Raw genomic sequence first — 15,232 nt, 5'->3', positions numbered from 1 at the left:
CCTATGTCCTAGCCAAGTTACTGGGTTGTGGGCTGCTCAGGGAAGGGTATGACCTTGGGCAAGGGCATTTGCTTGCAGCTAAAGGACTCTTCCAGGGGTTGACATTGGAGACTGTCTTCTGACAACACCCTCTTTCATTGAAGGGGAATCTGGGCAACTCATGTCCAAGTCCATTATAGTTGATTTCTGCTTTTGATCACTCTCTGCCTACTGTTTTGTTGTCTATTTCCTTAATTTCTGTTATTATCTTTATTTTTTCCTTACTCTATGGTTCCCTGATGGTTCAGTGGGTAAAAAGTCTGCCTACAGTGCAGGAGACATAGGAGACATGGGTTCAATCCCTGGGTCAGGAAGATCCAGAAGGAAATGGCAACCTATTCTAGTATTCTTGCCTGAAAAAGCCCATAGCAGAGGAGCCTGGTGGGTTGCAGTCCATGGGGTCACAAAGAGTTGTATACAACTGCGTGACTAAGTACACATGGTTCTTTGAATTTATTAAATGGCTCTTTCTCTAGCTCGAGTTGTAATTTTCCTTGAGTTAAATCATTGGCTCATTTATATTCAATCCATTTTCTGATCAGTTCAGTTCAGTCGCTCAGTCGTGTCCGACTCTTTGCCACCCCATGAATTGCAGCACACCAGGCCTTCCTGTCCATCACCAACTCCCGGAGTTCACTCAAACTCATGTCCATCGAGTCAGTGATGCCATCCAGCCATCTCATCCTCTGTCGTCCCCTTCTCTTCCTGCCCCCAATCTCTCCCAGCATCAGAGACTTTTCCAATGAGTCAACTCTTCACATGAGGTGTCCAAAGTACTGGAGTTTCAGCTTTAGCATCATTCCTTCCAAAGAACACCCAGGACTGATTTCCTTTAGAATGGACTGGTTGGATCTCCTTGCAGTCCAAGGGACTCTCAAGAGTCTTCTTCAACACCACACTTCAAAAGCATCAATTCTTCAGTGCTCAGCTTTCTTCACAGTCCAGCTCTCATATCCATGCATGACTACTGGAAAAACCATAGCCTTGACTCGACGGGTCTTTGTTGGCAAAGTAATGTCTCTGCTTTTGAATATGCTATCTAGGTTGGTCATAAGTTTCCTTCCAAAGAGTAAACCTCTTTTAATTTCATGGCTGTAATCACCATCTACAGTGATTTTGGAGCTCCCCAAAATAAAGTCTGACACTGTTTCCACTGTTTTATGATCAGTATTTTTAACTTATAACCTTGAAACAGACAAACTCTATTCTTTTGTCTACTGGGCCAACACAATCTCTTTTGCCAGGAATTGAACATGGGCCACAGCAGTGAAAGTGTTGAGTCCTAACCTTGGTAAGGCATCTGCCAGATGGAAGGAGTCTAGACCAAGGAGTTTCTAGATTCTTCCTTCTCTCTCTGTTTGCATACAGTAAATTTATGCTACTGTAAAAGGCAGTAGATCTGCTCCTCAGCAAGCCAGCAAGATCCCACCATCTCCAGGATCACCTCAGGATCAAAGTGGGAGGAAAGCCTACTTATGTCACAGTTTCTTTTGTCCCAGCCACAGTTGCCAATTGCTCTTCCTTTCTATTAATATTTATATCTGATCCTTCATCCAAACAATCAGCTTTTGATAATTGTACTCTCTCCAAATGCTTCTATTTCATAATTGTTTTTAAAGCTGCTGCTGCTGCTGCTAAGTCGCTTCAGTTGTGTCCAACTCTCTGTGACCTCATAGATGGCAGCCCACTGGGCACACCCGTCCCTGGGATTCTCCAGGCAAGAACACTGGAGTGGGTTGCCATTTCCTTCTCCAATGCATGAAAGTGAAAAGTGAAAGTGAAGTCGCTCAGTCATGTCCAACTCTTAGCGATCCCATGGACTGCAGCCCACCAGGCTCCTCCGTCCAGGGATTTTCCAGGTAAGAGTACTGGAGTGGGCTGCCATTGCCTTCTCCGGTTTTTAAAGCTAGCTATCTATAATTTGTCCTCTGTTCTGTGGGGATAAAAGGCAGGCAGAGAAGGGTTAGTCTATGGTCTCCAGTACTTTCACCTTTTACACTTTTATTGTTTACAGTTAGAACTCTGTAGGCTTGAGAATATGAATGTGTATGACCTGCAATGTATTTTGTAAGACTAGGGTGAGAGTAACTTGAGCTTAGGCTATTGATAGCTAATGACAGTTTCTAATCATCAGTCTATTTTAGAGGGAGCCCAAACTAGCAGGGAGACAAGAACAGAAAGATCAAATGTCACTTGGAAACCTTCCTAGTAGAGTGCTTTGTTGGACTCTCAGGGCAAAACAGACTTGGGGTAAAGTGCTATGAGGTCTGTCTTCTACAAGCATCATGAATGAACTGTCTGCTACTGTAAAAATTTTTTGCCTAAAGACTGACCTGGAGACCAGCACAGGATTAAAAAAAAATGTGATATCATCAGTCTTTGAAATAGTAGAAGGAGTCTAATTCAGTAACTCAAAGAAAATCAGTTCTGGCTATTTGTTATTTATTTTCCACTATTTCAGTCTGTCATTCTTTCTTCATTAAAGGTTCTATTCATTCTACTTTTTCTTATTTTCAGAGCAGAAAAACCCTATCTTTCTTGTCTTCAAAATCAATGTGTATAGCTTGAGGGTTCTCTTGATTTTTATTTACAATTTCAGGTTTGCCTCCAGGTTCTAGAGAAAGAGGGATGTACTTTCAGACCATGTAATCTAATATGAAGGAATAGAGGAGATCATTTGAATTAATCTTTTTGACCTGGAAAACAGAGCTGTAGTGATTAGGACTCTACAGGGAAAACGGTTGCTTGAGTGACACAACTCTATCTAAGAGAACCTTTTTAAGGGCTTGAAAAGCCAGTAAAATAAGACCATTGCAATTAGTATTTTATTTGTTCATTCAGTGTGTATCAATGATCCTTCAGGAACCTAACTCTGTTTTCTGTAATGGCTCAAACTGATGGAAGCACTGCTCATGCTGACATTCTGGTTGGGGGTATGACATAGGACAAGTACCTGACTCAAGCAAGGAAGGGTCAGAGTAAACGGGTCTGTTCAGGCTTAATCCTGGAAACCAAGGTAAAAAGAATAAGAATGGCTTGTATCTATTAGTGGACTCTATGTGCCAGGGTTGTGTTATGAGCTAAGTGAACTCTGGTGAAAAAAATAGCTGTGGTCCCTGCCCTTATATAACTCAAGAGTATGGTATAGAAGACCCATATTATACAGTGTATGAATGGAAATCCAACTTTTGTGAAGATGGAGAACAGGGCCAACAAGAGTCAGTACTAGAAGGGATCTTCTCTCATTTTTTTTCCTTCTCTTAATTTAAAAAATTAAAAGAATTTTTTTATTGCACTGGGTCTTTGTTGCTGCACTCGGGCTTTCTCTAGTTGCAAAGAGAGCAGGGGTTACTCTTCATTATGGTGGGCAGGCTTCTCATTGAGGTGGCTTCTCTGGTTGAGGAGCCCAGGCCCTAGGGCTGAGGCCTTCAGTTCGTGGGCTTCATTGCCTTGTGGCATGTGGGATCTTCCAAGACCAGGGGTCAAACCTGTGTCCCATGCATTGGCAGGTAGATTCTTCTTAACCACTGGATCACCAGGGAAGTCCTGTCATGTAATTTTAAATAAGTCACATCTGGACCCAAAGAAGGAAAAGGAGCCATTGGGAAAACTGAGACTCCAGGAGGCCAGTCATTGGCCTATGAGAATAGAACTAACACTTTTAGAATCCAGAATTCAAATCAAGTTGGCCTATTTTCATTCCAATCCCAAAGAAAGGCAATGCCAAAGAGTGTTCAAACTACCGCACAATTGCACTCATCTCACACGCTACTAAAGTAATGCTCAAAATTCTTCAAGCCAGGCTTCAGCAATACATGAACCGCGAACTTCCAGATGTTCAAGCTGGTTTTAGAAAAGGCAGAAGAAACAGAGATCAAATTGCCAACATCCGCTGGATCATGGAAAAAGCAAGAGAGTTCCAGAAAAACATCTATTTCTGCTTTATTGACTATGCCAAAGCCTTTGACTGTGTGGATCACAATAAACTGGAAAATTCTGAAAGAAATGGGAATACCAGACCACCTGACCTGCCTCTTGAGAAACCTATATGCAGATTAGGAAGCAACAGTTAGAACTGGACATGGAACAACAGACTGGATCCAAATAGGAAAAGGAGTACGTCAAGGCTGTATATTGTCACCCTGCTTATTTAACTTATATGAAGAATACATCATGAGAAACACTGGGCTGGAAGAAGCGCAAGCTGGAAACAAGATTGCCAGGAGAAATATCAATAACCTCAGATATGCAGATGAGACCACCCTTATGGCAGAAAGTGAAGAGGAACTAAAGAGCTTCTTGATGAAAGTGAAAGAGGAGAGTGAAAAAGTTGGCTTAAAGCTCAACATTCAGAAAACAAAGATCATGGCATTTGGTCCCATCACTTCATGGCAAACAGATGGGGAAACAGTGGCTGACTTTATTTTTCTGGGCTCCAAAATCACTGCAGATGGTGATTGCAGCCATGAAAATAAAAAGCTCTTACTTCTTGGAAGAAAAGTTATGACCAATATAGACAGCATATTAAAAAGCAGAGACATTACTTTGCCAACAAAGATCCATCTAGTCAACACTATGGTTTTTCCAGTAGTCATGTATGGATGTGAGAGTTGGACTGTAAAGAAAGCTGAGCACTGAAGAATTGATGCTTTTGAACTGTGGTGTTGGGGAAGACTCTTGAGAGTCCCCTGGACAACAAGGAGGTCCAACCAGTCCATCCTAAAGGAGATCGATACAGGATGAGATGGTTGGATGGCATCAGTGACACAATGGACATGGGTTTGGGGAGACTCCGGGGATTGGTGCTGGGCAGGGAGGCCTGGTGTGCTGCAATTCATGGGGTCACAAAGAGTCGGACACGACTGAGTGACTGAATTGAACTGAACTGACTCCAAAATCATAGCTGCTAAATATGACTCAGTAGTTCCACCGAGGGTGAACTTCTCAAGGGCAGAGGCTACATTTCTATCAGTTCAATTAGTTCAGTTCAGTTGCTCAGTCGTGTCCGACATTTTATGACCCCATGAATCGCAGCATGCCAGGCCTCCCTGTCCATCACCAACTACCGGAGTTCACCCAAACTCATGTCCATTGAGTCGGTGATGCCAACCAGCCATCTCATCCTCTGTCGTCCCCTTCTCCTCCTGCCCCCAATCCCTCCCAGCATCAGACACTTTTCCAATGAGTCAACTCTTCTCATGAGGTGTCCAAAGTACTGGAGTTTCAGCTTCAACATCAGTCCTTCCAAAGAACACCCAGGACTGATCTCCTTTAGAATGGACTGGTTGGATCTCCATGCAGGCCAAGGGACTCTCAAGAGTCTTCTCCAACACCACAATTGAAAAGCATCAATTCTTTGGTGCTCAGTTTTCTTCACAGTCCAACTTTCACATCCATATATGACCACTGAAAAAACCATAGCCTTGACTAGATGGACCTTTGTTGGGAAAGTAATGTCTCTGCTTTTGAATATGCTATCTAGGTTGGTCATAACTTTCCTTCCAAGGAGTAAGCATCTTTTAATTTCATGGCTGCAATCACCATCTGCAGTGATTTTGGAGCCCGAAAAAACAAAGTCTGACACTATTTCCACTGTTTCCCCATCTATTTGCCATGAAGTGATGGGACTGGATGCCATGATCTTTGTTTTCTGAATGTTGAGCTTTAAGCCAACTTTTTCACTCTCCTCTTTCACTTTCATCAAGAAGCTCTTTAGTTCCTCTTCACTTTCTGCCATAAGGGTGGTGTCATCTGCATATCTGAGGTTATTGATATTTCTCCCGGCAATCTTGATTCCAGCTTGTGCTTCTTCCAGCTCAGCGTTTCTCATGATGTACTCAACATATAAGTTAAATAAGCAGGGTGACAATATACATCCTTGATGTACTCCTTTTCCCATTTGGAACTGGTCTGTTGTTCCATGTCCAGTTCTAACTGTTGCTTCCTGATCTGCATATAGGTTTCTCAAGAAGCAGGTCAGGTGCTCTGGTATTCCAATCTCTTTCAGAATTTTCCACAGTTTATTGTGATCCATGCAGTCAAAGGCTTTGGCATAGTCAATAAAGCAGAAATAGATGTTTTTCTGGAACTCTCTTCCTTTTTTGATGATCCAGCAGATGTTGGCAATTTGATTTCTGGTTCCTCTGCCTTTTCTAAAACCAGCTTGAACATCCAGAAGCTAACACATAGTTCGCACTTAAATAAATTTGCTTGCAATACTGAGCTTTTATAGGAAAAAGAGTAGACCATTAAAGGCATTATAACATTCATTTTCAGAAGGAGAGAGAGGCTTGCTCTCACATCTTTGACAAACAAACTGGACAACTTGGGTTACAAAGGCAATAAAGGAGCGTGTTGGTGAAAGAGAATTAGGACTAAATATTAACATCATTAGGGTTATGTTTGGAAAGAATGTATTACATAAAGCAACCCTAAAGATAAACAGTGAGGAAAGATCAAAATAAAATTAATGATGATAAATTTTTGTCATGAACTGCTTCTTTTAAATGTGGATCTCTTTGTTATTGAAATATAGTTGATGTACAATATTTTATGTTACAGGTGTACAATATGGTGATTCACAGTTTTTGAGGGTTATACTCCATTTATAGTAATTTATAAATATTGGCTGTATTCCTTATGTTGTACAATATATCATGGTAGTTTATTTTATACTTAGTAGTTTGTACCTCTTACCCCTCTACCCCTATATTGCCTCTTTCCACTTTCCTCTCCTGATAACCACTAACTTATTCTCTGTATTTATGAGTCTGCTTTTTTTTTTGTTATATTCACTAGTTTGTGGGTTTTTTTAGGTTCCACACATGAGTGAGATCATACAGTATTTGTCTTTGTCTGTCTGACTTATTTCATTTTCATAATTCTCTCCACGTCCATCCATGTTGCTTCAAATGGCAAAATCCCGTGAGTCTTTTTTATGATAAATTCCTTGAAATTGCTTGAAATGGAATTGCTAAGGGAAGAGATACTAACTGAAAATGTATTGCCAAATTGCCCTCCATAAAGAAGTGTATGCATATACTCACCTCATAATGTATAAAAACACCTATTTCTTTATACTTTCACCAAAGAAGTATAAAATAAAATTTTAAGCATTGCCAATCTAATAACTGAAAATGCCATATCTGTACAGAATGTTTTAAGATAAAATTTATTTTTTATTATAGTTTTAGAACTATAGAAAAATTGTGAAGATAGTTTTCATATACCCCCTGCCCAATTTTCCTTATTATTAATTAATATCTTACACTGGCACAGTACATTTATTACAATTAATGAAGCGGTGTTGATACATTATTATTAACTCAATTCCATACTTTATTCAGACATCTTTAGGTTTTTCTGAAGCCTTTTTCCTGTTCCTGGATTCCATCCAGGATACCACTTCACATTTAATTTTCATATCTCCTTAGACTTATCTTGACTATGACAGTTTTTCAGATTTCCCTTGTTTTTGATCATCTTGACTATTTTGAGGAATACTGGTTAGGTATTTTGTTTAAAAGTCCTTCTATTTGAATTTGTCTATTTTTCTCATGATTAGATTGGTGTTGAAAACCCTTTGGGGAGGAAGAACACATAGGTAAATTGCTGTTCTCATCACATCATATCAAGAGTGCATACTATCAACACACATACACCCACACATAAAGAGTACATACTGTCAGCACCATATTCCTGTTGACGTTGACCTTGGTCACCTGATTAAACTAGTGTTTGTAAGGTCTCTGCACTGTTAAGTTTAGGTTTCCCCTGTCTCCTTTCCAAATCGTACTGTTTGAGAGAAGTTACCATGTACAGTTACTATGTACAGCCCATCCTTAAGGGATGGGGAATCCTGCTCCATCTCCTTAAGGAATGAGTATCAGAATACATTATTTGGAATTTTCTGCATGGAAAATTATCTGTTCAGTTTTAATTTTTTGATTACTGTTGAGACTGAGCATTTTTTCATAAACTAAAGAGTCATTTTTATTTCCTTTCTCCTTAAACTATTTGTTCAAATTTGTTGTCTGTTTTTTCCATGAGGTTATTTGGGCTTTTTGTTTTGTTTGCCATGCCAGACCATTTTGTTTTTGTGTATTTTAGTTTATCCATTTTTTTTTTTCTGAATGATTTCTGGATTTCTTTTTACTTAGAAGAATGATTTTCCTCACTCTTAGATATTACACGTGTGCACATATAAATAGACCAATTTTTGAGATTTATTCTGATTACGTTTAGAGATTTGTTTCAAATATTTAAGTTTTCATATCTACTTAGAATTATATATGATTTAAGGTGTGAGCTATGGAATCACCTTTTTCACTCTGAATTGAAATGCTACTTTTATATTTGTTGTTGAAAAGCAATAAATAAATGTATCTGTGTATTTGAGTCTATATCTGGGCTTTGTATTTTGTTCTGTTGATTTGTAAGAATATTCACAGGTTAGCATTTTAAAAAATAATAATTTATTTTTATTTTTGGTTGCATTGGGTCTTCATTGCTGTGCTTGGGCTTTCTCTAGTTGTGGTGAGCAGGGCCTGCTCTTCATTATGGCATCGTGGTGTATGGGCTTCTCATTGCAATGGCTTTTCTTACTGCAGAACACAGGCTCTAGGTGTGCCTGTCTCACTAGCTGCAGTGTGCGGGCCCTAGGGTGCACAGGCTTTGGTAGTTGTGGCACACGGGCTTAATTGTGCCACGGCATGTGGAATCTTCCTGGACCAGGGATTGAACCCAACTATACTTTATTTAGGTGGATTTCACATATGACTCTTTTTGAAGAGAATCTCTGCTACCTACTGGTTTGAAAAAACTAATCTAAACAAAATAAAATGCATGTATAAATATTTGGCTTTATTTTAATTAAATATAAAGTATAGAAGTGAAGCACCTAATTTTCTTCAAGATATGTTATTTAAATTTCATACAAATAAATATGTTATGGATCTTTTTAACGTAAAGCAAGAGTGAAATTAAAAAAATAAAATTTCTTTTCAACGTAGGTGATCAACCTATAAATTCTGTCTCAAAACTAATAAACTTCACATCCTCAGCTGAAGAAATAGTGACATGCAGATGAATCATCAGATATTGTCTTTCTTGCTTAACAAACAGGGAAACAAATTGATAACATTGGTGTGGGTGAATTTCTCAGGGAATAATACCTGTTTTAACTACTGTAGCTATCATAAGGCACAGTGGCTAGAATTTGGCTATTTGATGGCTATCCTGAGTCTTTTTAAGAATTTTTATTTATTTATTTGGCTGTGCTGGGTCTTAGTTGTAGCATGTGGAATCTTTAGTTGAGGCATGTGGAATCCAATTCCCTGACCAGGGATCAAATCTGGTCCCCCAGCACTGGGAGAGCCAAATCTTAGCCACTAGACCACTGGGTAAGTCCTGGAATTCTGAGCCTTTAAGTCATCTTGAATGTATGTCTATTTCAGGGAAGATGGATAGTAACTTTGGGGTGAAATGTAGAATGAAAAGCGTAATGTTGAGATTTAAGAGGAAACAAATTTTAATATGTCAACTTACTAAATAGAAACTTTCCTGAGGAATGTGAGGACTATGTTGCTTGTGAATGTGATCTGAAAATTCAGACATAATTGATCCTACTGTAGAATTAGCAGTGAGTTAATCATTGTTAATGCCTCATTATTATCCTGGAAAGAATTTAATTTGGATTGTCATCATTTAAGGTGAATTTTATACAATATATATCAAGTAGTGAACGCTAAATCATGTTACCATGGAATATAATGGGGCTGTTAAAAATAATGATGTAATTTTACTTATATGAAAGCTATCTGACACATATTAAGTAAAAGAGAAACTTCTAAAATAGCTCCAAGATTTACTTCACTCTGTTTTCTAATTGAATCTTAATGTATATTGTAGACTTTATCAGTTAGCTTTTGCACTTAAATAAACCATCCCCCAAAACAGACATTGAAAACTGTCAATGGGTAGTCTTTTGGAGCTGGACTGTTTAGCTTCAGGACACCTCACTTATGCTCTGGAGAGTATAGGCTACTTGGTTTAGGGAGACTCCTACTTATAAATGTGGAAGTCAGTTCCATGGCAGCTGGGCAGTGACCACAGAAGTTTCACCATCTCACAGACTGGCAGAAGCTCCTTCCCATAATAGAGGGTTCCCTGTAGGAAGTCTCAATACATAAGCTCTTTTTAACCCTTTGCCTAAGTCACATTTTCCATTTTCCAGCTGGCCAAAGCTAGTCACATAGTGAAGCATTATATGAGAGAGGGAGGGGTCTTCCCAAGGGAGGAATGTAGAGAGCTGTAAGCTAATCAGGGTCATTATCACTAATCCTACCACAGGAACTCATGTGCATTAATACAAAATTGAAAATACCCCAGTTTTTACTTTCATTGGTTAAAGTTTGAGAAAAAAATTTTTTTGAGAAACTGCATTGTTGTGAACTACAGTTCTTCTTTTGTATGATTAGACTCTTTGAATCTCTGCAAAGGAAACTTAGAAGCACTGTGGTCCCAAGTCAAAGTCCATTTGAGCAGAAGTCCAGTCTGGAAGTGAGAGTAGGTACAACAAATGTGATTCTTTAACCTTCATTTTAATTTTTTGAACAGAAAATTCATTCACATAGTTCAACATTCGAGATACCAGAGAATGAAAAGCCTCAGTCTTCTATTCACTGGGTTCTTTACCAGAGAGAATCAATGTTTGAGTCTCTTAAATGACCTTCTAGAGATGTCTTATGTATATGTATGGGAACATTTGTATATCAGATCAGATCTGATCAGTCGCTCAGTTGTGTCCGACTCTTTGCGACCCCATGAATCGCAGCATATATTCCCTTTCAAATATGATTTAGAACTCTTAGTCTAGCTCCTAGTCAGACTCTCAGGAAACCAGGAGAAAGAAGGCAAAGTGCCATGTGTTCTGTCTTTTGTAAAGTGTTACAAGTGAATTAACAAGTAATTGACAATGAGTGTGGCTTTAGAGCTAACTCTCTTGCGACTACATGGACTGTAGCCTGCCAAACTCCTCTGCTAATGGGATCTCCAAGGCAAGAATACTGGAATCTGTTGCAGTTTCCTTCTCCAGGGAATCTTCCTGACTTAGGAATTGAACCCTCATCTCCTGTGTTGCCATGCGGATTCTTTACCACTGAGCCACCAGGGAAGTCCGTTATTAATCTATAATACTAAGCATTCACTAGTTAGGGAAAGAGATTAGCAACTTGGTGCAAATACACTTGACATTCTGCTATTTATCATCTACTGTATGAAGGCTTCCCTGGTGGCTCAGAGGTTAAAGTGTCTGCCTGCAATGCAGGAGACCTGGGTTCGATCCCTGGGTTGGGAAGATCCCCTGGAGAAGGAAATGGCAACCCACTCCAGTATTCTTGCCTGGAGAATCCCATGGACAGAGGAGCCTGGTGGGCTACAGTCCACGGGGTTGCAAAGAGTTGGACACGACTGAGCGACTTCACTTTCACTATGAAGGTATATTAGTGAATATATGACCAAAGTTAGAAATTATCTAGCATTAAAGTGACCTTAAATTTAAAGAAAGAGGAGGTTTTCTAAAAAGCCCGCACTTTCATGTTAGCAAAATGTACCATGCAGTAATTGTTCCATAGAGTTAAAGTTTATTCCTCTTTTTTAAAAGTGATCTTGTCCTTCAAGTTAGATGGTGGTATATGAGGTAATGAAATGCTCAGTTGTCTATTTGTTGTGTATAAATGTGTGATACTGAGACAGCTCAAGGATCTTTTCCACGTTTGCTATTGGATTATGATTCCCCATGCCTAATAGATAGCAGATATTAAATAATTATGTCTTTAATGTGTGAAGGAGTAGCTTATACATAAAAAAACAAGTGATATTTAAGCAGACTAGTTTTCACAATCTTCACTTTTTCCCCACTAGATATGAGTAACAGCAAAAGAGGGAGGTATCATGAAGATGTTTAACTATGAAATGTAGTCATTCATAGAATTTCCACAGGTTGCTAATCTCAGAAAGACAAAGCATTTATCTGTAGTCTTCTTCAGCTTCCCTTAATTTTAAAGGCATAGTAAAAAGTCAGAACTCCTGGAGTGTGAAGTCAGGTGTCCTTTAGGAAGCATCACAACAAAAAAAACCTAGTGGAAATGACAGAATCCCAGCTGGGCTACTTCAGATCCTAAAAGATGATGCTGTTAAAGTGCTACAGTCAGTATGTCAGTAAATTTGGAAAACTCAGCAGTGGCCACAGGATTGGAAAAGGTCAGTTTTCATTCCACTCCCAAAGAAGGGCAATGCCAAATAATGTTCAAACCACCATACAATTGCCCTCATTTCACGTGCTGGCAAGGTAATGCTCAAAATCTTTCAAGCTAGGCTTCAGCAGTATATGAAACAAGAACTTCCAGATGTACAAGGTGGGTTTAAAAAAGACAGAGGAACCAGAGATCAAATTGCCAACAGTCACTGGACCAAGGAGAAAGCAGGGAATTCCAGAAAAACTTCTACTTCTGCTCCATTGATAACGTTAAAGCCTTCGTGTGGATCACTACAAACTATGGAAAATTCTTAGAGTTAGGAATACCAGACCACCTTTCCAGTCTTCTGAGAAACCTGAATGCATGTGAAGAAACAACAGTTAGAATTGGACATGGAACAACAGAGTGGCTCCAAACTGGGAAAGGAGTGTGATAAGGCTATACATTGTCACCCTGGTTATTTAGCTTCTATGCAGAGTACATCATGGGAAATGCTGGGCTGGATGAATCACAAGCTGCAATCAAGATTGCCGGAAGAAATATCAAGAACCTCAGATATGCAGATGATACCACTCTAATGGCAGAAAGTAAAGAGGAACTAAAGAGCCTCTTGATGAGGGTGAAAGAGAAGAGTGAAAAAGCTGGCTTGAAACTCAACATTCAAAAAACGAAGAGTGTGGCATCTGGTTCCGTCTCTTCATGGCAAATAGAAGGGGAGAAAGTGGAAACAATGACAGATTTTCTTTTCTTGGGCTCCAAAATCACTGTGAATGGTGACTGCAGCCATGAAATTAAAAGATGCTTGCTCCTTGGAAGGAAAGCTATGATAAACCTAGACACTATATTAGAAAGCAGAGCCATCACCTTGCCGACAAAGGTCTGCATAGTGAAAGCTGTGGTTTTCCCAGTGTTCGGATGTGAGAGTTGGACCATAAAGAAGGCTGAGTGGGTAAGAATTGATGCTTTCAATTTGTGGTGCTGAAGAAGACTCTTGAGAGTCCCTTGGAAGCAAGGAGATCAAACCAGTCAAACCTGAAGAAAATAAACCCTGAATATAATTGGAAGGACTGATGCTGAAGCTGAAGCTTCAATACTTTGGCCACTTGATGTGAAGAGCCAGTCACTGGAAAAGACCTTGATGCTGGTAAAGATTGAAGGCAAAAGGAGAAGAGGGTGGCAGAGGATGAGTTGGTTAGATAGCATCACCAACTTAATGGACTTGAATTTGAGCGAGCTCCAGGAGATAGTGGAGGATAGAGGAGCCTGACTTGCTGTAGTCCATTAGGTTGCAAGGAGTCAGACAGGACTTAGTGACTAAACAACAGGAATAAAAGAATATTGATGTTGAAGTTAAACAGTGCAGTGATCAGATTCTGGTTTCACCACTTAACCGCTGTGAAGAAATGGCGTGCTCCTTACCCTTCCTCATCAGCAAAAGGACCCCTATGTTTCCTTTTTTTTTTTTTAATTGGAGGATAATTACTATACAATATTGTATTGGCTTCTGCCACACAGCAGTGTGAATCAGTCACAAGTAGAACACTGATGTTTCTTACCAGGCTGGGTTTTGCTTTGTGAGAGAATGTCTGTAAAAAAATAGCTTGCAGAAAACAGATCCTAAATAGTAAATATTAGCTGTTGTTATTTTTAGTAGACAGGTGAGAAGGTGTGTAAAAGGAAGGAGAGCAGGCACCAGTATCAGGCAGGAACCTTGGAAAATGATAAAGAATTTATAGCAGGAACTGAGATAGCTCTTTGTTACCTCCAGTAGCAGTTTTCTCCACAATGTCCTGACTGTCAAATAAGTAATTTTAAGCTTTTTCCCTTATTTCACTCTCCAGCTTGAAATCTCTTTATCTCCCTCTGCTAGTATCTTAATAGGAAGTTCATGTCTGTTCATAATCTGTTTTTTTTTTTTTTTCAAATTTCCCAGGGTGAAGCCTCCACTGCTGCTGCCTGGCACTGCAGATGGTCTTTTCTTTGGCCACTTCTCGGCTGGAGTCCCACCTTGTCCTGTCATCCCCACTCCTGTTTCCCAGTCCTCCCCCGAATCGAATAGCAGTGTCCTCCCACATTAAGAGTTGAGAGCTGCTTTTCATGTTTTCTGAAATTCTTTTCTGTAATTTAACTTTGCATTAGCTGTATCACTTGTCTTTTCAATAAGAGTGTTTCCTCAAGGTAGTGATTGTTCTATTTCTTGGTGTCCAACTGAGATGCTAATATCTGTAATTTATGTTTCTTAGAGAATTCTGAAAAAGAAGTCTGCAGGTCCAATTACCCCTTTACTGATAATTTTGATAATGCATCTAAGGAATTAGGACTTTTTAAATCTAAAAACCACATGGGTCTGAGGTTCCCTCACCTATTACTGCCTTAAGTACTGTTTTCTCCAAGTGAGTTTTCCGCTGTCATATTCTATCAGTATTTCAGGAGCGCCCCCTACTGGGCAAATGGCTTCTGGATGACATCTGTTAACCTGAAATTTAGGGGGAGTCTAATTTCTCTGTACCAAAGTTTCAGTCTACAAGCAAAGACAGGATGCTTAACCCAGTGTAACCCCAGTTACACGCAACCCCAGTGTAAATTAGTAGTGTTTTTTTTCCTTCCTAATCCCTCTGTCCCTTGGCTCTTGATGACTTTTAAAATGGAACAGTATTAAAATAATGTCTTTGAAGCACATGGATTCCTGTCCTTGTTTAATTGTCTTGGCTTCAAAAGTTTACTCAAGTAAATCCAGGGTTCCATTCTTACATTGCACTTTTAGCCCCCTAGGATTATGTAGGCAATTAAGCTATCCTTCCAAGAGTTCTAAATACTCATTAACATTATTAATCATTTTTAACATAACAAGTTCTGATATCCTCTGGGAAATGCTGTGTACTGCATTAGAGTGTCTTATGTCAGCTCTCCTACAAGGATAGGGCCATATACTTCAG

General features: G+C 39.4%; 1 long non-coding RNA gene across 1 annotated transcript; it reads left to right on the top strand.

Moving 5' to 3' along the window:
• Nucleotides 1-1,361: 1,361 nt before the first annotated feature.
• LOC132345557 (uncharacterized) lies at nucleotides 1,362-14,964 on the top strand. Its single transcript, XR_009494997.1, has 3 exons — nucleotides 1,362-1,898; nucleotides 10,518-10,605; nucleotides 14,230-14,964. It is a non-coding gene; the product is annotated as an uncharacterized lncRNA (long non-coding RNA).
• The last annotated feature ends 268 nt before the right edge of the window (nucleotides 14,965-15,232 follow it).

Source organism: Bos taurus, chromosome 1 (assembly GCF_002263795.3).
Source record: "Bos taurus isolate L1 Dominette 01449 registration number 42190680 breed Hereford chromosome 1, ARS-UCD2.0, whole genome shotgun sequence".
Lineage (NCBI taxonomy): Eukaryota > Metazoa > Chordata > Mammalia > Artiodactyla > Bovidae > Bos > Bos taurus.
This window is presented reverse-complemented; position numbering and strand designations above follow the sequence as displayed.